A 27,090-nucleotide genomic window follows, 5' to 3' on the forward strand; every position below is an offset into this window, starting at 1 on the left:
GGTCCTTTGTCTTGCTTTCTTGCATCTTTTCCTCTTTTATGTTTCTTGCCCTTTCTTCTTGTCTGTTCCACTTTTGCCTTTTCTGAAACACACAAGAAAGAAACTTCAGGAAGCTTTTAAAAAAAACCCACTACACCTGTGGTACAGATCATCATATTTTCATGTGCATTCCGTGATTCATATGCCGTGATGACACTGTTTTCACTGCTAGAATGCTTTCTGCCTCTCCTGCAGTTGTTTTCAATGTATTCTGTCTGGTGGGAACGCTGGTTTTAGTTCTGTTACTGATTTGTCATAAGCAAGTAGTTAATGATGTTCTTTTGGATATTATGCCTTCTTTCTCTGTCCCCCCAACTCGGAGAATGCAAGCCTTTGTTCATTTTGATGAGAATATGTATCATTGGGAGTGAGTCATCAATTTGCATCCAGAGTTCTATTTCGTGGTTCTTTTGAAAAAAATGATATAATCGAAAGCCATCAACAGCCAGCTAACTTTCTTTGATAAGCCTTTGCCTATTTCTGATGGAAACAGTGAACCTTTAAAAGCAATAAACTAGGTGGTCTTTTTTTTTTTTTTTGGAAAGGTTTATTTAATATTTGTTTATGCTTTTTAGACAAATTGGGCATTTCCAGGATTGGTGGATTTAGAGCTGCCAGCTACCTCGTGTCTGTATTTATATAACATATCAGTTGTGACCTTTTGGCTGACATACATTGCAACATTTTCTTTCTTGATTTAATTTGAATGATATTGATGCCATTAAATCTTTTTGCTTACACTAACACTGCTAATCTATATTTAATCAATTAAAAGAATGGAACAGTACAGTTCTGAGATGTGAATTTTTGGGAACATAAACTACTGAGAGAATGAGAAATACTCATAGGTTATTATATGGTTGGTAACATAATTAAAGAGACTGACTTATTCGCAGAAGGTAAAAAAGGGCTCGTTGTTGGCTTGGCTGTGTGTGGTGCAAATTGATCCCGTAACAGTCTAAGCATTTGTATTGGTGAAAATCTGCATATCCAGCTGCGAGCAGATACATTTTGCAGAAAGAAAAAACGGTCGTGGATGGAATTGACCTGATGTCTGACACTGGAGTATGTAATACAAGGATTACTGTAAAAATATTCCTGCGGTGGTTTTAGGTGTGTTGGTTTTCCATTTTGCTCACACTTGGAACAAGTCCAAGTGTAATTAATTATGAAATTTTAAAATGTCTTCAACTACTGCATAAAGTTGAGAGCATCCTCGAAACTCTTACACTACCTGAAGATGATTTTGAAGCACGGCTGCTTACTTTCCTTCAGACAGGTTACATTGTTTTGCAGGTATCCATGTCTGATCAACCTTTACTTAGTAATTTGCTTTCTCATGTTCTTGTGGTTTCTCTTAGGAAACCTACTGAGATGTCAGAATTTTATTTTTCCTCTCATGAGTATTTAAATTGTGTTACATTCTTTTGGAAAGATTTGAATTTACTATTGTTACTAAATATGTATTTTTTTTTTCTTCTCAAACCCATAATTGTACAACTTGCAAAGCAGAGCACCATTTGAAGCCAGTTGTGTGAAGGACAAAATGCAAAAGCTCTAAATATATAATTCTTTTCATGTTGGTGGTCACTGACTGGGATTTAAACTAGCTTTGTGCTCTGGAGCATTGCCAAAGATCTTATGTTTTGGTTGTTCGAGGGAGGGATATGTTTTCTATGAAGCAAAGAAAAAAAACCAAAGACGGTATGATTCATGCTTTGTTAAACATTAAGATACAATGAGCAAGCTTATGGAAATAGCCACATTACAAATAATGTGCCTTACTCATGGATAATAAAGTACAGAAAATGTTGCAAGGTGAATGTACCAACGGCCTTGATTACACTCCTCTTCCTGAAAGCAAGCTGAGAATACTTGTCACCCAGCAAGACAGAGCCAGGAATGAATCCCTCAACTATTATGAAATAAATACATAATGCACATTCCTCCTAAATGTTTTTTTATTGTATAGGGCATTACCTAAAGGAAAATTTTAGTGCATCTTATGGCAGTTGATCAACTATAATAATAACAACTGTATAATTTGGACAAGTACTTGTGTTTTACGTGGTTGCTTGTATGGTGAGTTTGTGGACACATATTTCATATTTAGTAGCTTTTGGGACAATAATTCAAGGCCTAAAAATATTGATTGCACTTCTCTTATGCTATCTTTTGGTGCAGAGGTAGACATTCAGTAGACACAGGTAGGATGTCTGACTACTGCTTGTTTTTATACTGACCTCTCGTTTTTGAAAACTCAGCCAGATTGCCCCGGTGTGGCTAGTCTCAACTGCTAGAGGAGCAGTAAATTGGTACTAAGCAAGTCTGAATATGTGTTACTGTACCAGAAAAAGGTGACTTAAAACTACCATTGGTCTTTTATGTGAGTAAAATTCCAGATAGATCTGAAGCAGAGAGAAAAAGTACATTTTTCATAAATGTTTTAAATAATATGTTCAGAACTCTTTTGTGAAGCCTTGAAAGATTTCTGAGATGGGGAGGTATTGGAGGAACATGATGAATGTCTGTAGTTTTTATTTAATAATAAATTAAAAAGAAAGCTTTAAAACTTGTTAATCCATCTGTGTTAACTTTCTCTATTGAAACAAGTGTGGTAGATGGCTTTCTCTGTTCCCTGTTCTGGTGATGGCCTTATTCCCTGAAACAATATGCTATACCTTTTCTGTTGCAGACCCAACTGATTGTGGGTTAAGGTATGAAGGGCGTATTGCCTGTAATGCTGGCAGTATGAAAATAACATGCTGCTTTAAAAAAAAACCCACAAAAGAACTTTCACTAGGTGTTCTCAACTTCCATAGGTATGATTTCTCCATTCAATGGCTAAAGTAGCAAGTTTTTGCATTACCTTAATGTTATGTGGTTTGTGACTTTGTTGTTGGCTTTTTTTTACTAAATGAATGTGTACCTTCAGCTCAATTTGTGAAAAGTTTTAAGTGAATGTACAGTGAATTCCATTCTATAAAATAGACATCATATGTGGACTCTCAATAGCATTTCCATATTCAAACAGTTCCATGAAGTTTTTCAGTCTTTACCATTTCAAAATAGTGATAAATATAAAAACCTCTCATTATTTATACTAGTGCCAAACTGTATAAATGGATAACTTAATGGAAGAATGCTTTGGATCTCTTGATATAATTCATGTTTTCTCTACTAATTTATGACTTTTCACCATTTCTTAACAGCAGCATCCCAACCTTCTGCTTTTAATATCTACAGTATGGATAAAATGTAAACATGATTTTATAATGTATAAACTATAGAGTCTGGGTTAAAAAACCCCCAAACTCTGTATTTGTTAAATCAGAAGTACTGAACGAATGGCTGTGCAGACATACTGCAAAGAAGGTTTTTATAAGCTGATTTGTGCTTGTTCCTATTCTCCTCCCTGGTGATTATTATAGATGTGTAGGTATGCTGATTTAACACATTGGCTGTTTTAATTACTGTTATTATATCCTATTATTATTTTTGAGCATGCAGGAATGGGAAGGGGGAGGGGAAGGGGTTTGATTTCCCTCTGAGGTTTCTACTGATAAAAAATTATCAAGAGAAGAAACTTGGTAAACACATGTCTCACTGACTTGAGAATAGATAGTGAAAAAATTGCTGTATTTTTCCAATTGTCACAGAAATAAAAGCTGTTTCAATTAGGGTGAGAGCAGCTTAAATAGTAGAGCTGTGAAGTTGTCATGAAGATATGGAAGAGACTGTTTCTAGCAGATCTTTCCAGTGTTGTGAAAATTGGGTTAATATGGGAGAGAGAGTTGAGCTTCACAGAATGACTTTGGGAAATTATGTAGCATTTGAAACTCTTTTAAGTCAACCTGACAGGACATAACCCAATTCTGTTTGTTTCTCACTTTTTTAAGGTGGAATATTCCTGTGTTTACAATTGTTAAACATTGTGGTGAAGTACAGCAGGTTGAGATGACTTTGTTTCTCTTAGGTTTTGGCAAAACTTGCCACCATGAGGAGCTGTGTAAACCAAAAGCATGGAAGTGTGTGATACTGATGGCTGGCTCTTTAGTTCCCACATTAATCTAAGTGTTTGGTGACCAGCAGTTTTGGATTTGGATGTATGTGTGTAGTTAATAGAGTCAATACTATTAATGAGAAAAGTCTATACTGAAAGCTCTGCTTTTGTAACAGTATCAGGCGAATTGCCAGCAACCCTGACCCCTGCCTTTTCTGGCTGACAGATTCCTCCAGTGTTTGTTGTTTGCTCGATTGCAGTTTTGTGAGAGAACATTATTTCTCATCTCTGAGTGATGTGTTGCATTTTGAGCTCTGGGACCATCTGATTCTGAGAAATCTAAAATAACTCCTTGCCACAACATCACAGTTTGAGGATTCATGGAGATGGTCAAAGTCATCTTGGTTTGTGTTTTCTGAAACCATTTCCTCTTATGTGTACATTTTTTTGCTGTCTGAAGATTTGCAGATTACATCTACTGTATTGTATGATACTACCAACCTGTCAATATATTAGATTTATTACAGCCTTATCAGAAAACAGTCAGCATCACATGTATGAGTCAGTGCATTTGTAGCAAAATTCTCACATTAAGTTAGTACTATACTTTCACTGCTTAAATACTGTAACTTTGAAATACTGAATATGAAAGTTTATAGCCATGACATTTTTAGTTAGTGATATCTTTATATCTTTACTCAATGACTATGATAATTATTTGCTTCCTTGAGCTGTCATTCAGATTATGCATTAAACACTCATTATTTGAACTCTTTGAGTGTCACCTCAGTTAGTAGTGAAATAGTTTTGATCTTCAGAGTGGGGTGCTGTGAACAGAGTACTGCTTTGGAAGCTCTTCATTTTACCACCCTGTTCTCAGTCTGTTGAATAATATATTCTGAACTGCTCATGTTCCTTGGAGTGGAAACTGTTTCTTTTGGCATTTCAAATACTCTTCAGTTTGACCTTCAGATTTGTATGGAATCGGTGTGTTATTCATGCAGTGTTAACAACATTAATTCTCAGTCTCTAATGCTTTATTGTATTTTTGTGATTGTATGATCCTGTAATATCTGTCTAATTCGAGTATTAAAACAGAAGCCAACAAAAATGGTGCACTGTTTTACTTGACAGATGGACAGATCACATGTGCTGCACTAACAAGCCTGTAGCTGAAGACAGGAGGGCAGTGGAGAGGGAAGGAATTAATGTAATTTAAGCATGTACAACTGCTGACACCATTCAAAAAATACATGGTTTTCTGTCTACTTAAAACTGAGATGCCAGCTAAGTATTTGCCTGTTTTTACATGCTTGCCACTAAACATCTGAAATTACATTATGTAGCTAACTAGATACAGGGGTGACCAGTAATTTGTGCTCAGGTAGTGCAACCATAGCAAGAATTAGAGTTCTGTTGTAGGTGCTTTTATGTGTAATAGCTGAAATCTGATGTCTGTACTATTTAAAGACAAGTGGCAAATGTTTTGGTATTAAATTCATGCTGTACCTCTACTGCTGTTTGGTAGGTAGTTCTTGCTTGCTTTGGCTTGTAACTTAGCAACTCTTATTTTGTATTTTCGTAGTATTGGTTGGGGTTATTCCGCCCTGGTCTTCTGAGGGATAAAGAACACGTGTATGCATTCATGCACATACTCTTACAAAGCATTTAGGCAAATAAAATGGTGTTGTTCCTTCTTCCTGGTTATTTGTGAGAGGAGTTGTTGGGCTGGCCCAAAGCTTTATGTTGGAATGGCCAGCTACAGATAATCATGTGGTAGCTGCATTTCTGCTGTACAACACACCTTGCCTGTAATCCAGGTCAGCAATCAAGTGATCCAATCCTTGATCTTTCTAGTTTCAAGGGAGCTGCTTTCCAGGTCCTAACTGGAGGCAGTCTAGCTCAGCCTGCTTAGGCTTACCAAGGAGGAGGGAGCTGTGCTGGTGTCTGTCCACCCTCCTTATTCTGCCCTTGCCGTTCTGCGAGGAGTTCCATGGTCTACATGGCAGCTGCTTGGGAGGTGAGCAAGGAGCTCTGTGGCTTCCCAAATGGGGTCTTACAGCTTGAAAGCATGATTTTTTCCCTGTGTTAGTATTTCATAACTCTTTCCCAGCTAAGTAAAATTCAGTTTATAACTTGACTCCTTTAAGCATTTAACGCAAAGATGTGTGTACTACTAGCTTTTTGTGGTGATGAACTCCTTTCCCTCCTTGTCTCCAAAGCAACTGTGCCAAGTTAGGCTGTGTTGAGGTAAGAACACTCAAGTAAGGTAGTACCCCTTGCAGAAGTCAGAAGTTAATGGAAAACCTGGGAACTGGTCATAGTCTGGACTCTGCTCTCCTTGCATGGGTGGGGGCATTTTATCTTTCGGTACTGAGAAGATATTTTTTCATCATTGCCTCTGATTGTCTTTATCTGTGGCAAAACTTGAGTTGCAGAAGCTCTTGAATAAGCAGAAAGATCTTTGTGTGATGTTTGGAGATAAAAACATTTCAGAAATCAGGACAGTCCTTATGCAGACTTTACAGAAGTGATAATACACCACTGAAAATACTTTACAAAAGAAAGATGAAAACTCATGTTCTGCACTGGGAGGTGTTAGTGCGTGTCTTTGGAGGAATGTATTTAACAGTGACAGCCAAAATGCATAGGTTTTGGGTTATATTCTGACAGGACAATTAAGCAGAAGAATTTGTGGTACAGAATTCTTTTACAGCCCCAGTCTGCATTTGCCTTCTTCATTTAAGTATTCCGATAATGTCTTCAGGTTTCATTGTAAGATAATGAACAAAGCCCTGGTGTATATGTAATTTGTAAGGCCTTGTCTGTCCTATATAGAGTTGTTTCAACCTGCATCTCTGGGATGCAGCAATCTCAAATCTCTCCTTGTTTTTCACCATCCAGCTTTTGGAGCCTGACCATTTGTGCACAGCTTTTCAGAGGTTTGTGAAATATATTTCAGATAAGTGACTGTACTGGTGGGTTTAAGTGAAATATAGAGGAGTCCATGGGGAAGAAATCAGGGGTCAAAGTTTGAAAACACATTCTTACTCCATTTTGGTTTTTAAAATTTGAATGCATGAGTGGGTGATTGTGAGAATTTGCAGTACAGCTGAGCTGCTGCTGCAGAGACTGAGTTGGATTCCTGTCTGATGGAAGAGGAGTTAGCTTCGGTTTTTTGGCGGTGAGGGAGGGCAAAGGCAAATGCTCATTTATGCTGTTATGGATGGGAATGGTATTCCTGTTTGAGGAAAAACAGCCATCCTGCTTATGTAAGAGATCATCGTGACATGGAATGAGTGTTGTCTGTGAGCAGTGTGACTTGGCCTCATCTGTTTCCCCTAGAAATGTAGCTTTAGTTTCAAGGTTTCTCCCCTACCTCCATCTATATTGTTCAGTGGATTTTGTATTTCTGTTTATGCTGCAATTTTTGTAATACCCAGATCTATTCACATATAACAGTTTGATCTAACACAACTAGAAAATAACATCATACAAATCTCATGTTCCAGAAATAAAGAAGTGGGCTAAATGGAGACCTGAGGGTAGCCAGTCTGGACATCCCTGAATGAAGCAGTGGTGGGGTGCCAGCCAGGAGCTCTGTTCAGTTGCCTGCTTTTCTTGTTTGGGCTCTGCTTTTTTTTGCTCCATTTTAAACTTGGAATAGGACTAGTAAAACCCAGCTTTTGTACAACCCAAAACTTAAGGTCTGAGTTTCTATGTGAAGCAGTTTGTGAAGCAGTTATCACTTTTTATGTAACAAATGTACATAATGGGTCAGAATCCTGCTAGTACTCCTCAATTCACCTTTGACTGGAGGGATTTAGTTGATGACACAATGTGTATTTGTTGTCAGGTAAGGTCACTATGGTGTACGGGTCGCAAAGGTACATTTATTTCCCTATATCTAAGGAAAGTGACATTAACTTTTCTAGGGCATTTAGTGTCGCTCTTCGCCATTCACACAGTTTCCAGCAACAATTTTTTTCTGAAGTCTTTGGTTTCCACCTAGACCAATTTTTTTCTTAACTCTTTCTCTTTTTTCTGAGACTGATTTTTACCAGGTCTGCAGTTTGCATAGTTTTTTTGAAATCTATAGAATGAAATGCCTGATTGAGTTGGCAAAAAACCACCAGTCATGGTATAAGAAATTGGATTTAGGCCATTGCTATATCCTGACATGGAGGTGCTTCCCTGTCCTGGGCAGTGTTGCCTTCATGGCGTGTTTTCTTACATTTGAGAAGTGTGAGTAGTGGGCCACAAGGAAATTTTCAGCATTGCAAAACCGTAGGTCCAAAAGACTTGGTTTTGGGTAATTTGCACAGATAAAGACAATTTCTTTACAGAAAAATCTGTAAAGATTTTTCTTCCCTCTTTTCATTTAGTACTCACAAAAATGACAATCAGGAGTTACTTATGTTCCCTCATTGCCTGAAGAAGAGATGGCTTTGGGGAGACCTAATTGTGGCCTTCCAGTACTTGTAGGGAGCCTACAAGAAAAATGGAGAGAGATTATTTACAAGGACCTGGAGTGACAGGACAAGGGGAAAATGGCTTCAAAGTGAAAGAGAGTGGGGTTAGATCAGATATTAGGAAAAAAATTCTTCCCTGTGAGGGTGGTGAGGCACTGGAACAGGTTGCCCGGAGAAGTTGTGGATGCCCTGTTCATAGCAGTATTCAAGGCCAGGTTGAATGGAGCTCTGAGCAACCTGGTCTAGTGGAAGGTGTCCCTGCCCATGGCACAGGGGGTAGGACTAGATGATCTTTAAGATCCCTTCCAACTGAAACCATTCTATACTCCTGTGATTCTATGGTTATTTGAGATGAGACCTTTTCTAATTGGTCCAAATGCCAGTTAGTGGAGAGCAGCAGAAATCCTTTTTTATTCTGTCTTTGGTAATGAAAGCCATGCCTTGGAGGTGGGAAACACACAGCATGTTACTTTTTCTTTACAGTAAATACTTGACATTCATCAAGTGTTTTTCTGCTCTGATTGAACTGCCAATTTACAAAGTACCAGGGGTAAAGTATCCAAGCTGTAGTACATTTGGTAGTCTAGCAGATGGGGTTTGTCTATCTAAAAAGAAATTTGACATGTAAATTCAAAGGTAACTGTGTTAGAGAATAAACTTTTCTAGACTGCCTATGCAACAAACTGAAAATCCAGGGTTTAACTGAATGTCACTGCAGTCTAGATTTTGTTTTATTTAATTGTGTGATTAGAATAGTGGATCAAGAGCTATGGACAGCCCAAAGCACAGCAAGTAACCATCTCTTTGAAACGACAAAGCCCCTACGGCTTAAATGTCCCTGTCCTTTGAACAGTCAGCAAGAAGCTGGTGCAATAATGTTGCTGCAGTGGTTAGTCTGTACTTAAAATGACTTCTTCTTCACCAGAGAGCACCAACTCGGGCAGGTTTTCATTGCTCTGACAGTGCTGTGTTCATGCCCAGCCACAGCAAGGCAATGCCAAACACAAAGCAGCCAATCACTGCACCACAACTACTCCATCTTCATGTGATTTCCTGTTCCTCCCTCTCTCAGTCTCAAGGAGACTGATCTTGGGCTCACGTAATTCTTGCTGGCATCCCAAAGATTCTTGGAGGCCACCGTAATATCATCACTTTTTTCCCGTAGGACACACATGGGAAATGGTGACGAGGAGGTGTTAATAGCAAAAGGTCATGGGCCTGATTTGATTAATTCTCAGGATTTTAGGAGTCAATGCAGCATCAGCAGAAGCAGGTTAGCATATTAGCACTGCAAGGAGGACAAGAGAGAACACCTGATAGCCCACAGGAGTTTGGATTATTTGCCTTCACACAGTAAACTTAATAAAAAGTGGCTACAACAACAAAAATACAGGTAAACTTACCTTAAGTACTGTTAAGTTGCCTCTAAAGCTATGTGTAATTTGGACACTCCAGGCAGATGCCTAATAGCAGAAGGAATTAAGAAAATGTTATTTATTGTTTCTGTACACAGGAAAATATTTTGAATGTAGAAGGGGCCCAAGAAATTTAAAGCATTTTTGTAAGTGCTTATGTCTTTGCTCTTCACAGATTATTGAATATGCAAAAAAAAAATTTAAATCATTAACTTCTCAATGTATACAGCTTAAGAGGAAGAGACTTTGCAGAGCTTTGCAAGAATGTTCTCTTACTGAGACTTTTCTTGAAGTTAATTGCAATTAATGGTAAAAATACAATTAATTTTTAAATTAAAATTAAAAAGTAATTAATTTTTTAATTTTAATGGAGTTTGTAAAAAAAATAAATTAGTATAATCGGAAGAACCATAGTGTTTGAATCTCAGTAGGCCTGCTCTACTTCTAGATGATACTAGAAATAAATCAGTCGTTATTATTGGTGCATGATTTTTATTAGAAGTGGAAGTTTAGGAAAGATAGAAACTGGAAGTAAAGGTTTGCACGTTTACATGATAGGTGCTCAGTGCATTACTTGCAGTTGAAAACAGGGATTACTTTGAAACATATTCAGAGTGCTCTACAGAATGCTTAATTACTGAGTCATGTAATGATTTTGACATGACATCAAACAGCACCTGAGAGCAGATTGCACTGCTACGTCTATATTAAAAAAAAGAAATCCAAACCCAAGAAATCGAACAATGTTCCTTACCCAAATGAAAATGACTTTCACGTGAAGGTAGAACTTTATTGAAGGTAGAACTTTATTGAGTGTACACTTTTAAAAGAGAGATTGGCATGAACAGCCTCTTGATCAGGCAGTCACAGTTAATAATCAAAGTGCTCTAAAAATGGAGCTTGCGTGTTTGTGAGAGGTAGCATTGCAAAGAGTCCTGTGCTATGATCTGAGAGGTAACTGTGTTTTCCTGTTTCTAGAGCAGAGTGGGATCGATGGCTGCTGATGGGGCTAATCGGAACAGCAGTGGGGGTGCCGGGGTTTTTGATTCATCAGGTAATTGACTTTCTCATCAAATTGAAATGGAACCTGGTGGAAAATTACCTGCAGGTGAGCAAGAAAAAGTCAGAGAGACATCTTCTGTGTTTGTTTATTAGAAAATCAACAGTGTAAAGTTGTAACTACACAAAGGTGCTGCCAATCTAGGTGACTGCGGAGATCAGATACCCTGCAGCCCTTTGTGTACACACACGTTGGTGTCCTTTGCTACGCAGTACAGTGTAATGTCTGATGGTGTTCCTGTTATGAGATTGATAAAAGTAGACTTTAAAATACTGTGGCCTTCCTCTTTCTGCTTGTACGCAAGAGGCACATGCTGCTTTAGGTATGGTTGATATCCAAGGGAATGGATTAAGATTCATAAAGGTACTTAGTGACTGTGGACCTGGTATCAGATATGTTATTTCTTTCTATGTCTGGGGAAGCTGTATTTTCAGTAATAGAATATTGTGGAGTTATTAATTTGTCCTTGATGGATACCATTGTCTCTGTGATAATTAGAATGGTGATAGTAAAAATCACTGAATGAGTAAACCAGATGTACATGTTAAGGCATCACTGACTCTGACTGCTTGCTTTTCTCACCTGTAGAGAGAAGCAGGTGGTAAAATTTTCACTTAGTTTGTGATATCTATGGTAGATGGTATAAATACCAAAATACTTCTTATGAGAAAGGGGCTTTGAGGTTTTGTTCCAGCTGAATCCTAACCAGGGAGGGTCAGGAATCCCATCAGTGGGTGCTGAGGGGACCCTGTACGACCATCAAGCACAGAATGCAGCCAGCAATTTGTGCAGAAGGAGGCCAGAGTCTGGGCTGACAGTGCTTTTCTGCTCAGCAGCAGTGGCAGGGAGCTGCTGGGGGTCCCCAGCAGCCAGCAGAGAGATTACCCCTGACTCAGCAAAGGCTACAGCCCAGAGCAAGCTGCTGAGGGAGAGTGTAGGTCTGCAGATTTGTGGCTCTGGCAGTGCTTGGGGTCTCTCACTGAGTCTGGAGCATGGCAGATGAGCTCCTTGTCTGCACAGATGGGGTGGGATAGCTGACACTTCTGTAGCACTGCAGTAGCTGGATAGAGGGTCTTTAGGGAGAATATACCGTAGTTAGGAGCGGGAGTTGTATGAAGGACAAGAAGTAGTCGGCATGGATTTACAGTGGATAGCAACCTTCTACAATGTGATGACTGGAACAGTGGATGTTTTCATTTCAGCTTTAGCAAGGCTTTCATCAGTGTCTCCCATAATACTGTCATAGACAAACTAATGGTGTAAGGGTTAGATGAGTGGACAGTGAGGTGGATTTAGCTGGCAGAATTCCTAGGCTCAAAGCATTACGATCAGTGGCACAAAGTCCATCTGGAGGCTGGTCATCATGGGTGTGCCCCAGAGGTCAGTACTGGGGCCAAATACTGTTGGCTATTTTCACTAATGACCTGGATGATGGGACAATGTTGTAGTGCACCCTCAGCAAACTTGTGGGCAAAAGCAAAACTGGAAGGAAGCAGTGCTTGATAGACCACAAAACTGTGGTACCAACAGCATCCCGAGCTGCATTAGGAGTGTTGCCAGCAGGTTGAGGGAAGTGATTCTTCCCCTCTCTTCAGCACCAGTGAGGCCACATCTGAAGTACTGGGTCCAGTTTTGGGCTCTCCAGTGCAGTGGATGTGTCCTCCAGTATTCTGTGGAATCAAGAAAATGGAATACTACTGCCAACTGCTGAAGGACAGATCTCAATCACTTCACAGAAATGCAAGGGAAGGGTTATTCTGTGGAGCAGATGGAAGCTAAATATATCAGCAGGAATATTCAAGAAATGAACAAGTTTAGGTTTTACATGGGGAAAGCATATATAATGCTTTAGGAATATTATTTCCCTGATTTTTTTTCTGTACAAACTATGTGTATGTTTATAAAATATATAAACAGTGGAATAAATACACATGCAAATGTGTATATATGCATTTGTATGTATATACATGTAGGTATGTATATATACACACCAAAGTATAAATAAAGAATATATAGAAAGAAACCACAGTTTGACTCCAGGGCATCATAACCACTGTTACACACACTGTTGGTCCTATTGTATTATAAAATTTGTCCTATTGTATTATGCTAATACAGAGGGACAGGAGCTGAGCTCTGACATAACTACAAAATGTAATTCCTGCTCTGGAACATATTCCCATCTAAATACTGCCTTCAGCTGCGGATGAGCAAACCTCTTTTTTTGTGCGCTTTACTTTGCTGTTTGGCTGTGCTGCACAATGCATTTACAAAACACTTGATGGCAGATGCTGCTGGGAAGGCTGCGGTGTCTGGGTATGACACTGTGACCTCAGAAATGCAAGAGATGTGCTTGAACTGCACCCGCAATGTATCACAGTGAAGTACGTGGGAGTTGAGGAGTTCTGGAGACAGCACTGCTGCGGTCAGCCCAAACACAAACAAACAAACCAACTGAAAACTCGGGATGACCAGGACATGTTTTTTGAATGTTAGAATGCCCAATATGAGAGATATCCTAAAATAAAGCAGGAAAGAGCTCACTCACGTATATTCTGTCTACAGAATATAGCTGCAAATTCATGAAGATTATTACTAATTTAAGACTTTGAAGCCTCCATTCAGGCAAAATTCGTTCTGTTTTCTTGTGTGTGTTCTTAAGGTCCTTGAACTCTGCTTTTGACCTGAAAAAGGTCTTGATGAGTAACAACGTATCCTTTATAATGTTTTTAGAGATGGGCAAGAAATCCTGGAAAAAAAAATTACTTGACTCTGAAAGTCATCATTCACCTCACCCTTACTCACTCCCATCCTTCTAAAGAGCCTGTGCTGCTTGTTTTGATTTTTCCCCTATCATACACCTTTTTCCTGCAGAAATTTGTGGAACAAAAGATGATTGAAAAGCAGGACCTGGTCTGTGAGTGCTGATGTAGTAATCTATTTGTCCACCCACATGACCTGGCTGCGTGTGCTTTGGTCAGGGCTGGCCTTGGTGGTTCTCTCTTCAGCCTCAGTGCTGGCGATCGTTAGATATCCTATGCAACAAATTAATAACACTGTGATAAACTGAATCTTTTGCTCTTCCATATAATGGTTGATTCAGTATTTTATTTAACACACCCCTCCATTCCCTCTCCCATCAGTTATACAACCCCATTGGAAAGGTCTTTCTTGGACTTCAGCCTAAAGCTGGATTCCACCACCCGTGACTTGTATAAAGGTGTCTGGGGTGAAATCAGCGGTGGTGGCGATGCAATTTACACTTAGCATGTGGTGTTTATAAAATAAATATAAGTGGCAGCTAGTGTAACTCATGAAAACTCAAGTGTTTGGAAGGGGCCTAAGCCAAAGACCATCAGTCCATATAAAAGTTCCTGTTGGTTTTAGATTGTTCATTTAGCTGTACTACGTGGATATTGCATGTAGCTCAGTTTAGTACTTTTATGAGGCAGCAAGGCTAAAACATTGAACTGTTCTGTCATTTACTATCCTACTGTGTTCAATTTAATTATAGACAGGCAATTAACAGCATAGGTGAGAGAAAGAGTGAATGTTTTACTGGACTTACCCTGAAATTCAGCAACAGGAAAAAAAAGTTTGCTGTTATACATACAATAACTAACCAGGTTTAAGCTTTCCGAAGTCTGAACTGACTGAACAGATCACACCAGTTCACATGTACACCCTGCCTTTTAGACAGTTTGTGCCAAGATAAGAGTCTAGTTGGCTTCAGGCATCATGGAGGGCTGGCAGGGTTCTGGGTCTGGGAGAGAGGCCTTGTCAGTTGTTTTCCTCTCTCATTACCCTCAATATGTGTGTAGCAACACTGTGGGGAGCTTGAATTTTTGTGCATAGCCAGAAGTTATATGTGTACCTATGTTGACTGTTAATTCTGGGAAGTTTTTTTGTGAACAGAGCAAGGGGAGGACCAGACTGCAAAACTGTCCATAGATGCATCTAACACATCAACATCTAATAATTGTTGATTCTGTTTCTGTCTTCTTTTTTAAATATTTTTTTTCCTTTGCAGTCCTTTTGCTCAGCATGTTCATCATCTGGCTTGCCAGACATTGTTGGGTGTTTGAATGGTACTTCTATTCAACATCTGTTTAACACAATCTTTTTAAGCACAATTCCCCATGATGCTCAGCAAGCAGTTATCTGGACAACTGCAGTCAGTTTTGTTTCTGAAAAGCCATCTGTCCCACAGCTATGGCCTGCTGGTTGCTTTACATCTCATGTGACTGCTTTTAACTGTGCAAAGTTTGTAGCCCGTCTCAAGTGGCTGCACGCAACGGCGGCAATAGTTTTGCATACACCTGCAGAAGTGCTGTAAGTGGAGTGCAAGCCATGCAGTGAGGGACAGCCAGGCCTCTGGGGTCTGTATTTCCAGCTTGCAAACACAGCAGACACCAGTGCCAGCTGAGGGCAACCGCAGGAACCAGGCACTGCTCTGCAGGTGGCAGATTGCAAGTTGGGTTGAAGCTGCTTGTTAGTTCATGCAGTAATGTAATACTAGGTTTCTATATGGGGAAAAGTAGACTTTATAGTCTTTTGAAGGATAATGTTTTTATGCCTTCTTCTGTACAAAGGAAGAGAATCCCATCACCCTGTTGTGGTCTGGGCCTTGTGAGGGGGCAGAGGAGAGTTGCCCATTCCAGCTCTTCAGGTCAGAGCAGATCTTAAAATTTACTGTGCTATGGTATAACCAAACTTGGAAACTGCAAGCCAGATTTTGGGCTTTTTTGTAATTTCCTTTATTCATCATTTAGAGGAGAATCCTGCTGCACTTTATTACCTGTTTGGAACCATATCTTGAGTAGAGATGGTAAAATTGATCTCTGCTAATAGGATGTAGACTGTTGGCTGTTTTACTGTTTTATTTCTGATCCGTTTTGGTTTTGGAAAGTATGCATCCTTGAGGTTTGTTCTCTCCCTCTTCACCACCCTGACCAAAGCTATTCTCCTGACCATCCATTCACATTTTCTGTTGCTCAGTGGGTTTATATTTATTTATTTATTTATTTGCACAGAGGTGTAGCGCCCTAGAGGATGACTCAGATGTTCAAAAATAGGAGCGCATGGTTAGTCAGCGGTGGCCACAAACCTTCTAGACAATACTTAACAAGGTTTATCTCTCCCTTTTGGTTTCTTTTGTTTTCTTTGCTTTCAGACATTTGTCTCTGGGAGCTCAGAGACTGCAGCTGTGATTTCTTTTTTTCCTTTGTGCTGGGTTGGTAACAGTGATGCATGAGCCAAAGAGCTGAATCATTTTTCCGTGAATAAAGTCATCACAGTATCAACGTGATGCCTTTTCAAAACATAGGAATTAAGAGCTAGTTTAATTTAATTTAGTTGGAACCCTCCACCATTTTTATTAAACATAAACACACGTAAGTTGCTAAAAGCCTCTGAGAGATTTATAAAGGCTCCAAATTTAAGTCTTGTAGAAAAGTCTTCCAAGATTATACAATAAATAGATTTTTCATTTCACTAAGGGTTTGGATTTTTTTTACCCCATTTAAATGCAGTTTGAAGTGCTGCCTGGGAACACACTGTAATATTTAAATCATTACACATCTTTTGTTAGCAGTAGGGCTGTTCTGGCTGCTATGGTCATTAACCTGGGAACAGATGATTGAAGTGATAAGCTGTAGTCTGATATGTCACCACACTTGGGCAGACATTAACATTCAAAGGCATTTCAGGGACTATCATCATAATACCCCTTGCAGAAGAGACATTTAAGTCTCTGAGTCAGGAATCTGAAAGTCTTTAGTAGTTTCCTCCTTTATGTCAACAGTACTTCGCATATTTAAAAGACATGCTCAGCATATTCCATGTTTAAATCTGTTGAAACCAATCTAGCTCTGCTGCTGCATGCAGGCTAAGGCTCTGTCCTCCTCTGCCTTTAGCTGCATCTGATTTACCAAAGAGTGTCTTCAATTGTATGACATCACTTTTTGTGCTCTCCTGGTTTGTGGCCCTGAGCCAGCTGCTGTTGGACACCCTTGGCATCCACCTCCTGATCTTCACCAGGTTTCAGAATTCAGCTGATAAGTAAGTGTTAGGCAGAGCCGTGGGGCTCCGCAAGGGCCGCCCTGCCACATGTCTTCGGTACCCCAGAGTGTCTGGTGAGTCATCAGTGAGCCCATTGCATCTGGAAGGGAAACAGAGATGCTGCACTTGCGATCTTTAAATCTTTCTGCTCTTTGTCATTTTGGAATAGGGAAAAAGCCATCCACTCTAATCAAAAGAAAGTTGATTAATTAAACAAGAGTTCTTCAATTAAAACAAAGTTCACAGGTTGTTTAATACGTTAATACAGAAGACTTTTTTTTCCCCATTGCCTTCTGGGTTGTTTAAAGAGGGAGAAAAATGAAAGATTTTTACACGTGGACTTTACCCTTAAATTAATGATGCTGTCCCGTAAAAAAAGAGATGATGGGAGTTGCACAATGTGCATGAGTGGGCCTTGCTTTATTTTTCAAGTTTTGAAAAAGTAAATTGTTTGTGACACTTTTTTAGTCTGGCTCTTCTCTGCTTATGCATATCTGTGAGATAATGCTGGTAAACTCTCTCTTGTGAACAATTCTACTGAAATTAATGGGATTAGTTTCCAGAAAAAGAAACTGCAACCAGTTTTATGTCATCTGGATGGTATTTTTTGTCATGTTGACATATAAAACTCTATACAATGTTGTTTATTTTTTTAAAGATAAAAAGAAAGACTCCTGAGTGTTAATTTTCTAAAGAAATAGAAAGAATTCAAATGAACAGTCACTTGTGAACTATCTGTAGCTTAAAAGGAAATCAAAAAGCACCAAAGGGATGATGTGGGATCTCCCTTGCCTTTAGGCTTTTAAGATCAGTCATTTAAATAAATCTGCGATGTGATGATTAAACAAAATGTTACTCATGGAAGAAATCAGCAATTGCAGTCAGAAAAGTATAGAAAATGTTTGGTTTTCTGTGCAGAATGCAGTTGCAGTAGAATTAGAAAGAAGCATTAACTTACAGTCAGGAACCATCCTGGGAGAGACAGGTTGTATGGATGTCCCCTTCACAGAGAGGGTTGTTGGTGAGCAGCAGAGACAAATTTCAGTCTGAGACCTCACTTCTTTACAAAGACCAGGATGACATACTCCCACTCCCCTAGTGTCTTTTGGTGTTAAAGTAGGTTCAAATGTTCTGTATACTTGTTGACTTCAGTTAGTACTGAGTGCTCAGCATGTCTATAAATTACCCCTGAGGTCTCAGGTAGCACATCCAGAGGATACAAGGTTTATAAGCTTGTGAGCACTATTGATTAGTGCGTTAGATCTGTCAGCGTTACTCCAGTAACTCCTGCGATGGCTGGTCTTGATTCTATTTTTCTAAGACAGAATTCAAGCATAATTTTATTTCCTCTTTCTTAATCCCTCCCTCTGTTTTGTACACTGTGTCCTCCATTAAAAATGTTACATTTATCCGATTCAGGATGTTGTTTTAATAGAATGAAATAGGTGTTTTGGAAAGCAAATTATGTTGTGTATGGGAAAATATATAATATAGATATATAAAGGAAGATTGTTCTGTAGTGCCTTTTTATAATAGTGTAATTATTCCCCCCCCTCTTTTTTCTCCTTCTTTTTCCTCCTTTTTTTCTTTACTGGCAGTGGCTCATAGTGCAGATCTCCACAAAAACTCCTTGTGCTGTTTACAGCAACAGAAGTTGGGGCATATGTGGGCTCCATATCTTTACAGAGAGGGAGACAAAGTATAGTGTTCCCTGTGGATTTATCAGACATTTATAAATTGAGGCAGCATGTTGAACCTGCAGGCTCCAGGGATGTACTCTTATTCTCTAGTGAATCGTAAGCTTTCTTACCTTTTTTTCACTGCAGTGTTTCACTCCTGTGACTGCACTGTTGCAGGATGTGAAGTGGAACATGTTCGTGGCCTTAGTATGGTCGGTGCTAGTTCAGCAGCTCACTGTCATGGCACGGTGGTCCCCAAGTCATGTTACAGGGTCAGAGGTCAAGTCAAAGTCAGAGGTCAAGACACGTCTGAACTCGTGTCGTAGAGATGCAAGGCACTTTAATGACCCTATAATAAACCATCGTGTGTTTAAATTCAGCCACGTAAACCCAGCTTTGACAGGAAATTATGGTTATGAGGGGTTTTTTTCTCTTTTTTACCTCTATTACTCTAATTTTGACTCTTCTACCTGTTGCAGATGCAGTTTCACTATGGCTGCTGCAGAAGCAGGCATAACTTTGGTATTTCATGCCCCCGTTGGTGGGCTGTTGTTCGCTAGAGAAGGATGGCTTCGTTCAGGGACATAAGGCTGGTCTGGCAAGGCTTATTCTGCTGCTTGATGGCCACCTTCACCACGGGTGTAGTGTCCTCTTATCTCTATGGGTTTGTTTATGGGGGCCATTTTGAATTTTTTGAGGCAGAGAAAAGAATTCTATTTTGGGTACATATTGTGTGGATGTGGGAGAAAATAGATGCAGGAGTTTAGGCTTGTCTCCTTCAGCATTATTGTTGGGGGAGAAGCAGGAAAGGGGGACTGAGAAGGGGATATGTACAGTTTTCAGATCAGTGGATAGGGATGTCTTCACACTTTACATCTGGCGATCACTTAAATACGAGAGCGATTTGTTTTGTTCTAAATTATAGCGAGTAAGTAGACAAAGCATCTCCTGTTTGCTTATTAACCAATCATATTGGCTATTAAGATAACTTTCTGTGTTGGTGCTGGATAGAGGAGGGATACTTCAAAGTAAAGGAAAAGGCAGAGAAGCTCTTAAATAGGCTGTCCTCTTCTGTGGCTGGATCAAGCTCTCAGCTGTTGCTGCAGACAGTGCTGTACTGTGCCCCTGTTCCTTGGTGCTTCCAGATTAAACATTTGAAAAACTGTAATCACTGTTTGTTCCTGGTTGCAAAACGGAGGTGACCTTCAGCCTCACCTACCTTTGCCTTATTCCTTCCAGCATGACACAACCTTATCTTTGGATTTTACCTTATGTCCACCTGAAAGTAGTTGCTTTTATTATCATGTCTTTCACTCATTTTTATTGCAAGATAGCAGTATTCAATAGTGATGTGCAAGTATCATGATCTTTTCTTCTTGTTACCTAAATATTCTTCTTTGTATTTGACTTGGAGATCAATTAGAGAGCTAGAAATAAACTCTGGTATTCTGAATCCTAATCCACTTTTTGCTGCTATATAAATTTTTCCTATGGTAATTGCCTGAGCACTTTCAATTATCTCTGAATTTCTTCTGGCTTGTATATCTCTAGCAGTGCAGAAACTAAAAAGATTATGACATTTTCCACTGTAGCTATACCTTGGGCAACATTTTTTCTGTGCATGCTTGCCGGGTTTTGGAAGTTGTTAACTCACTTGTCTACCATTGGTTTCTGTGTTCCCATAGTTATTATACTGTCTCCTTGCATTGGCTAGCCAAATGGCCAATCCCTTCCTTGGCCCAGCAGCCTTTATAAGCTGTGGGAAATTTGAATAAAGGCTCTTCTTTGTTGCTGGATTCCCTGCATGCTACCTGGTCTCTGTCTCCTGGCTTAAGTACCTCTGCCACCTGTCCCTGCCACGGGGGATGGGCGGCGGGGGGGTGATTCCAGCCCTGAAAACCTTCACAGAGCGGCCGGCAGTGACCCCCCAGAAACTCCTCGAACTGCAACACATGCTCCCTGAAATATTTGCTTTACCACCAGTTTAGCAGGGGAAAATAGAGAAGACATGGGTTTTCGGCCCAGATCCTTTTTGTGGACCAACTCATAGTGTAGCCCCCAAACAGCTGCAGTTACACACCAAGAAGATAAAAGTTTGTGGCAGAAAGGTGAGACTATGTGGGCAGGAAAGAGGTCAGGCATTCTGAAGCCAGATTCATTGCTGAAGCCAGAGTGTTTTGTAATTAACAGCTGCACACCCAGGGGAAAGTGGATTCACTTCAGTTGCGATTTTACAATAAGCATTGCTCTTTTAACACTCAGTTCAGGATGTTTTCTGGAAAGAGCAGTGGATTCTCTTTCCTTCTATCTTAGAGGGAAAAGTTAGCTAAAATTATTAACAACATAACTTCTGGCAGTTCAATAGTTTTTGGCTCTCAATGTGGTACAGATAACCAGAAATATTTGGGCATGGGGCTCAGGGGAAATTTTGCTTCTTGTATATTTTGTGGCATTAAGCAAACACAGTTTACAGTAGATAAACTCTGAGTTTAAACCTTGTGGGTTATGTTTCTCAAGAAAATGTTTTTGGTTTTGTTTTTTTTTTTTGTTTTGTTTTTTTTTTTAGTTTCATTCTACCTAGGATAATGTTACAGGGGGATTTTATTGTACTCCAGAGCATGAGATTTTCAGGAAATTTCACTTTATTTTTACTTAGACCATTGGATTAATTCTAAAGGTGAAATTTGCACTGTAGATACCAGTTTTTTCTTGATGACTGGCCAAAGCTCATGGTTGATATTACAACAAAAACAAACAGTATGCTGTGCCACCTTTCATTCCCAGCATGTAGAACATGCTGGCTGTCTTGACTTTACTTTTATTGCCACACATATGCAGTGAAATATGCATATATTACCTTAAAGCAAATACTCAGTATATCTTTTCATTTGGAAAAATGGAGGTAGGGAGAAAAAATAATAAAATCACATTGTCTATTTTTAGTTTTAGTGAAGGATTTGAATTAGGAAGAATATAATGCAAGACATTTTGATGCTGCAGTAAATAAAACAGATGTTCTTCTACTTCAGATTAGGCTGCTTCTCTCGGAATTTCAACACCTTAAACATTATATCCCTTTAAGTTCTTTGGAAAAACATGGATATTGTTACAGCTATTGTTAAAAATAGCATTATTAAAGTTTTTCTTAGTACACAGAGTACCTACATATATGATTGTCGTAGTCCTGTTATAGTCCCTGCAAGTGTAGCCTGCAGGTGTCAATCTTCTGGTGCCTAGGAATGGCTACTGGGATTCTCCCTCTTCCAGACCCAGTTTCTGCAGCACCCTGTGAACCACACCTTGAAGCCTGGGTGGGTTTTGACCCTGGCATTTCTCCTCTCAGGAAATACCACCCATGTTTAGTACCGACACCTGGTGAATTTGTTAAACTCTAGGCTAGCTGTAGCAAGACCAATAACAAGATTAAGGTTCAAGAAGAAGAGAAGGAAGAAGAAAAAAGAGTTTGAACAGTAAGAGGAGCTCAAGGTGAAGCAATTTAAGGCAGACTGACACCTGACAGTTTTATGCATTTTATGATCTCTTACTTTGTCCAAATCCTAATCATAACAAAAAGCTGTGTAACCCTAAGCTTGGGCTAGGGAAATAATATCCTCATAGCTTTTAATAGATTGCCACCAACCTGTTGACCCCTTTTTGTTGGCTGGAAGATAAAATTAAAACATGATATTGCTTTCATCCTAGCTGCTTGTTGAGGAGTCAAGCAGAAAATTCAATTACTATTACAGCTGCCAGATTATGTTCTGTGCTTGTGATTTGTTGTTCTGCAAGTTGTTCTAGCTCAGCATCAATTTCCACAGTTTTACTTATATAAATTTACTTATAAATTATCTCGATGTACATGGATGCAAGTTGACACTTAATAAGTGAACATTCAGCAAAGCTCAGGTTCATCAAAGTGCTCATTAAGGCCATCATGTCATGTTATTTGGATGTAACTTGAGTGCTGAGTGCTAGTGGTAAGTGAAGTACATCACAGAGGTTTCTGCTATGCCTGCCAGCACCAATGCACACCTGCGTGTTTCCACTCCTGTGAGGTGTGCAAGAAGGGATCAGCTTCAAATTAATTAGCTGAATTACCTAAACCACAAGGAGAGATTTATTTCCTGTATAGAAATTAATCTGAGGTATAGGGTTTTGTGAGAGAGGGTACAATAGTTCATGTCACTGGCAGGATGCTCAGGACATTTTTTCTCCTTTCTTTGACTCAGGTTAAGAACTTACTGGACATGAACATCTTGGCCTTCATTCTGACCATCCTCCTTGATGTGTTTGGAGGTCTTCTAGGAGCTTTCTTTGTTTCCCTAAATATAAAGGTTAATAAACTACGTATGCTGTTCTTTAATTCAATTCCAAAATTATCCCCTAGAAAAACAAGCTAGCTGTTGGAGGCTGTGCTTATCCTAGTAAGTAAATAATATGTTTCTCTTGATTCTACAATATTTACAGTGGCTAATGTAGGTCATAAATTGCTGGATTGAAAAGTGAATCTCACCTGCTGGTACTTGATAATTGCAACAAAGTACAGCAAACATAGAGATTTCCAAAATACATATGTGTATTTAATATTGGTGGTTATATGAGAATGGAGAAGATATTTTTTGTTTGTTTGTTTTAGTTTTGTTTTCATGCTTGAATTGTTTTACCTCACTGCTGTTTCACTCTGATGATACTACATCAGCTTAGTGATATGTAGCAGTTATGTTGGTGTGCTTTTCCATTTATTTGCAGTCTATGGAAGGCTCAAATGTCCTGATAAAACATGATGGGGCCACTTTACATCTAGGCTTTGGAGTTTCTGTTTAGTGTTGTATGGCTTTGGGGAGGGTCATGCCATTGGAAGAAGAAGGGTATAGGCAAAATATGAGGGATAGGTGCAATTTAGGAAGAATTTCTAACACAAAGCTAGAACTGGTTTCACTTAGGAAGACTGCAAAATGTGTTCTCAAATGGGTTAGATTTTTTTTTCCCCCCCTTCCTTCTGCATTTCAGAGAAAGTCCCAGGGAGAAGCTATGAGCAAGCTCTCTCTCTCCCAGGTATGCACAGAGATAACAGGTTTGCAGACATATTTAGGGCCTCCTTGGGCCAGAGAGGGTGGGGGAGGAGAGAAAGAAGATACAAAAGGCTTAGAGAAGGCAGAGCATTGCCTTTTTTCCCTGGAGGCCAGCTGCACAGCATCATTGAGAAATGGTCCTCGCATCTGAAATAAACCTTTTTTTTTAATCCTTCTACTGCCTTGGCATTCTTGGGAAGAATACCTGCCTATGTTTTATCTTACACAGAAGGTTCCCATATTTTTATCATTTTCATACTTTTCAATTTTATGCTTTGGTTATAACTTAAGTATTTTGTTATGAAGAACATTATGAACTTAATAGTCCTGTAAAGACAGGCTGAGAGAGTTGGGATTGTTCAGCCTGGAGATGAGAAGGCTCTGAGGAGAACTTGTAGCTTTCCAGTACCTAAAGAGGACCTGCAGGAAGCCTGGAGAGGGACTTTCACAAGAGCATTTAGTAGTAGGACAAGTGAGAGCGACTTCAAACTGAAAGAGAGTAGGTTTAGATTAGATATTAGGAAGAAATTCTTTACTGTGAAGGTCGTAGGGCCAGGTTGCCCAGAGAAGTTGTGGACTCACCATCCCTGGAAGTGTTCAAGGCCAAGTTGGATGGGACTTTGAACAACCTTATTTAGTGGAAGGTGTCCCTGCCCATGGCAGAGGTATTGGAATTAGATGATCTTGAAGGTCCCTTTCAGTGCAAACCATCCTATGATTAAATTTGAAGGAAGGAAACCTTCAGAACTTTTCTACTGCACTTTTATAAATTGTGTGAATTTGAGCTTCTCTGCAAGTTTTTCCAGAGAATACCTGGTTGTCATAAGTTTCCTTTATTTCCAGTATTTTTGATGAAGTGCTTCTGAGGAGTTTTCTGATCCTTTGAAGTGTTGAGAGGACCTGTCTTTAGCGAAACTGATGCACACTGAAGCCCCTTTCTTCTGCCCTCTTTTAGGCAGACTTGCCAGTGTGTATTATGTATTCACATATATTTTCTGTAAATACTGTTGTGTACTTTCTCTTCCCTTTCTCCTGGAGAGAGGGCTGCTCGATTGTAAACCAGTGAGTTGGCCATGTAGATGCTCTCCTCCTGTCAGCCCCAGGCATTCCTTCAGCAGCTTCTACTCCAAGCCAGCAAAAAGATGTAAGTTTCAGGGAAAGGCAATCATCTTGACTTGCATTAACAGCATGGATGATACTGGGAAGGAAACAATTAGTATTTTAAATATGAGAGGGGAAACTGTTGTAGCTAAAAGTGTAAATAACCATAGTCTCTGTAAGCTCTCCACAGACTGTTTCCCATTGGTTTGCCTCTCCATACATAGGGTCGGAAGAGTTCTGTCTGTGCTCTGGCAGTCTGCCTCCTCCTCTGCCTAGTCCTGCTCCTTGCTCAGAACAGCAACCTACTTGTTGGGTTCTCTGTTGGCACATCAGAGGTGAAATCTGATCTCAGGTAGGAAGAAAAGAAGGAGGGATCCTGGTGAAAGGACTGTGCTGGAGCATGCCTGTGGCTGTCGATGATAGCTGAATTTCAGCTCCTCTTAGCGGCAGGATGTTGGCAGCTGTGTTGGCTCAGCATCTGCTGAGACAAGACACCCCAAGGAAGCTAACTTCAAGCTTTTTGTTTCCATGTTTGAAGGAGTGAGTAAGGACTGTAGGAAAAATAGGATTTCTTGGCTCCAGGGAGAACCTTTCCCCTCACCAGCCTTCTCGCATTGTGCTACAGCTTTAATCCCAGGTCTTGCAAAGAGTTTGTGGCTTTGTGCTGTTGAACACTGCAAAGAGATGTCCTAACCCAAATCCAGTTTTCAAACCAGCAGGACAAGGAGCAGAGTCCCACGTGTGTGACTCCCATTAGTCCTGTAGAAAAGCCATGGTTTCCAAAGTACCTCTGTTTGCAAGAGGTTGGGTTTGTAACAATTTTTATTTTAACAGTTTGGAGCTGGAGTGCTGTGTTTGACAGCTGTTTCCCCTACTATTGGGAAAGCTTTGGCTTTCTCATCTACATTACAAAGACGTTGCTAAACTGCTTAAGCATGTAAAAAACACTCATTACTCTTTGGAATGAAAACCAAAACATACATCAACAGAAGCCAGTAAGAGCCAGTATGTTAGAAGACACTATAGGATTAAATGTAAGATCAGCTAGCAAAGATTTAGTGTCAGATATAAAGAAGGTACCTCCTAAGAGTTATTTTATGTTGTTTAAGAGTGGTGTCTTACTGACTCCAAAAGTTCATGGGGCCATTAGCACCTTGCCAGATCATACCTGAAACTGGGAGAACAGCATGTGTTCTGTAGGGTTGTAGTGCTTACAAGAGCTCTTCTGTTTATATATTTTTGCCTTAATCCTGTATTTTTTTTTAATACTGCTTTTTTACCTTAACTTTGTAGCATGAACTCTTATTCAGACTGTTTTTCCTTTTTTCTTAGCTCTAGAAGATCCTACTCAGGTCACAGTCCTTATTTTATTATAACTTGGCAGAAAAAGGCAGGAAAGAAACTGTTTGATCTGAGAGAACCATACTTTTTTAAAAAAAATAAACTCACATAATCAAGCAACTGAAAGAAACTATGTCACAGTGACTTTAACCAAAAATAATCTTGTTTAAACCAGTTTGCATTTAAACTTGGAAAGAACCCATCATGGTATCTTCCACACCCACAACATAACCCGGAGTACCATTCCTTTGACTGGAATTGAATATCTAATCTTCAGCCCATAGATTAGACAAAGCTGTCTTCCTAAGTGCCCTTCTGCTCCTTGGCCTTTATTTGCTTCTCCTCAGTTCATCACCTTTCTCTCTGTGAGGAAATCACGATGTAGATAATGTTTTGCCAAGAATCTGGCAGAGCTATCTTTCTTCTCTATTTTTTTTAATCACGTTGACTAATGCTTCTGTTCCAAAAGCTCAGTGTTTCCATGGGCAGGGTGGACAATTTAAGAATATGTGCATATATACTTAATATATAAGCTGTCAAAACTTTAAAAGGATACTTGAGAGGATTATTTTCTTTTCTACCTAGCTGTGAAGATAGGCTACTGCTTTAAATATGTAGCCACTGGCTCCAGGCTAGCTGTCCTCCTAGCTCCCTTTGGATTTTGAAGCTTTGGCAAAAAATTGACCTGGGTTTGAACTGTCCCAGAGTCAAGTTTTCAGAAATAAAACCTGACCTGAGCTTTGTGAAGGCTGAACTACTCCCAGTTACATCTATCTGATGTAGATGTGTTCTGCCCATAAGCTTATAATCTTTGAGATACAGGGAAACAAAGGGTTGAGGTAGAATTG

At 39.6% G+C, this 27,090-nt stretch overlaps 1 pseudogene; it reads left to right on the forward strand.

Moving 5' to 3' along the window:
- Positions 1-7,909: 7,909 nt before the first annotated feature.
- LOC113945068 overlaps positions 7,910-27,090 on the forward strand; it is a 78,100-nt pseudogene continuing 58,919 nt past the window's right edge.

Source organism: Corapipo altera, unplaced genomic scaffold, assembly GCF_003945725.1.
Source record: "Corapipo altera isolate COAL_440 unplaced genomic scaffold, ASM394572v1 49, whole genome shotgun sequence".
In the NCBI taxonomy this organism is placed as follows: domain Eukaryota; kingdom Metazoa; phylum Chordata; class Aves; order Passeriformes; family Pipridae; genus Corapipo; species Corapipo altera.